At 62.2% G+C, this 2,500-nt stretch overlaps 1 pseudogene; it reads left to right on the forward strand.

The window, feature by feature from the left end:
* The window catches only part of LOC126444049 (large subunit ribosomal RNA), a 7,039-nt pseudogene that overhangs the window by 1,021 nt on the left and 3,518 nt on the right, over positions 1 to 2,500 (forward strand).

Raw genomic sequence — 2,500 nt, forward strand, 5'->3', positions numbered from 1 at the left:
GCCGAGGGAGGATGGGGCTTCCCCGCCCTTCACGGGGCGGCGGCCTCCGCACTCCCGGGGCGTCTCGTCCTCATTGCGAGGTGAGGCGCACCTAGAGCGTACACGTTGGGACCCGAAAGATGGTGAACTATGCCTGGCCAGGACGAAGTCAGGGGAAACCCTGATGGAGGTCCGTAGCGATTCTGACGTGCAAATCGATCGTCGGAGCTGGGTATAGGGGCGAAAGACTAATCGAACCATCTAGTAGCTGGTTCCCTCCGAAGTTTCCCTCAGGATAGCTGGTGCTCGTACGAGTCTCATCCGGTAAAGCGAATGATTAGAGGCCTTGGGGCCGAAACGACCTCAACCTATTCTCAAACTTTAAATGGGTGAGATCTCCGGCTTGCTTGATATGCTGAAGCCGCGAGCAAACGACTCGGATCGGAGTGCCAAGTGGGCCACTTTTGGTAAGCAGAACTGGCGCTGTGGGATGAACCAAACGCCGAGTTAAGGCGCCCGAATCGACGCTCATGGGAAACCATGAAAGGCGTTGGTTGCTTAAGACAGCAGGACGGTGGCCATGGAAGTCGGAATCCGCTAAGGAGTGTGTAACAACTCACCTGCCGAAGCAACTAGCCCTGAAAATGGATGGCGCTGAAGCGTCGTGCCTATACTCGGCCGTCAGTCTGGCAGTCATGGCCGGTCCTTGCGGCCGGCCGCGAAGCCCTGACGAGTAGGAGGGTCGCGGCGGTGGGCGCAGAAGGGTCTGGGCGTGAGCCTGCCTGGAGCCGCCGTCGGTGCAGATCTTGGTGGTAGTAGCAAATACTCCAGCGAGGCCCTGGAGGGCTGACGCGGAGAAGGGTTTCGTGTGAACAGCCGTTGCACACGAGTCAGTCGATCCTAAGCCCTAGGAGAAATCCGATGTTGATGGGGGCCGTCATAGCATGATGCGCTTTGTGCTGGCCCCCGTTGGGCGAAAGGGAATCCGGTTCCTATTCCGGAACCCGGCAGCGGAACCGATACAAGTCGGGCCCCTCTTTTAGAGATGCTCGTCGGGGTAACCCAAAAGGACCCGGAGACGCCGTCGGGAGATCGGGGAAGAGTTTTCTTTTCTGCATGAGCGTTCGAGTTCCCTGGAATCCTCTAGCAGGGAGATAGGGTTTGGAACGCGAAGAGCACCGCAGTTGCGGCGGTGTCCCGATCTTCCCCTCGGACCTTGAAAATCCGGGAGAGGGCCACGTGGAGGTGTCGCGCCGGTTCGTACCCATATCCGCAGCAGGTCTCCAAGGTGAAGAGCCTCTAGTCGATAGAATAATGTAGGTAAGGGAAGTCGGCAAATTGGATCCGTAACTTCGGGATAAGGATTGGCTCTGAGGATCGGGGCGTGTCGGGCTTGGTCGGGAAGTGGGTCAGCGCTAACGTGCCGGGCCTGGGCGAGGTGAGTGCCGTAGGGGTGCCGGTAAGTGCGGGCGTTTAGCGCGGGCGTGGTCTGCTCTCGCCGTTGGTCGGCCTCGTGCTGGCCGGCGGTGCAGGATGCGCGCGCCTGCGCGGCGTTCGCGCCCCGGTGCTTCAACCTGCGTGCAGGATCCGAGCTCGGTCCCGTGCCTTGGCCTCCCACGGATCTTCCTTGCTGCGAGGCCGCGTCCGCCTTAGCGTGCTCCTCCGGGGGCGCGCGGGTGCGCGGATTCTCTTCGGCCGCCATTCAACGATCAACTCAGAACTGGCACGGACTGGGGGAATCCGACTGTCTAATTAAAACAAAGCATTGCGATGGCCCTAGCGGGTGTTGACGCAATGTGATTTCTGCCCAGTGCTCTGAATGTCAACGTGAAGAAATTCAAGCAAGCGCGGGTAAACGGCGGGAGTAACTATGACTCTGGATCGAGTCATTGGTCTGGGGCGGGGCACGCCGCCCGATGTCATCCTGGGCATGCTCCCGGATGCCCTTGCGTCGGTCGGGTCCAGGGGGGAGAGGTTGATCACCAGGGCACAGCGGCCGCGCCAATCATCCAAGCGGCCGCCTGCCGCCCCGCCGCTGCAGAAGCGCAAGCGGCGCCGCTGGGAGTTCGCGCGGACACAGGACGCCTTCCGCAGGTCGCGTGCACGTTGCGTGCGCGGCTTGCTGGACGGCACCCTGCTGCAGCCGCCACCCGACATCCCCGGTCTGCTGGACTTCTGGGCGGACCTCTTCACGAAGAAGCCGATCTCCACCGCTGGCTTCATCCGTGACCGCCTTCTCCCGCACTCGGAGCCTGTCGCTCCTGAGTGCCTATGGGGGCCGGTCACACGTGAGGAGGTCGCTGCTGCCTTGCCGCCCAGGGGATCGGCGGCCGGGCCGGACGGCCTGACTCCAGCGGAGCTGCGGCGCCTGCCGCATGAAGTCCTGGTGAAACTCTTGAACCTCTTCCTCCTGGCCCGCGCCCTCCCCGAGCGTCTGCTTCGCGCCCGGACGTCACTTCTCCCCAAAACGGCTGCACCAACATCCCCCGCTGACTTTCGCCCCATTACGGTCTGCTCGGTG

The sequence above is a fragment of the Schistocerca serialis genome, unplaced genomic scaffold (assembly GCF_023864345.2).
Source record: "Schistocerca serialis cubense isolate TAMUIC-IGC-003099 unplaced genomic scaffold, iqSchSeri2.2 HiC_scaffold_218, whole genome shotgun sequence".
Classification (NCBI taxonomy): Eukaryota; Metazoa; Arthropoda; class Insecta; order Orthoptera; family Acrididae; genus Schistocerca; species Schistocerca serialis.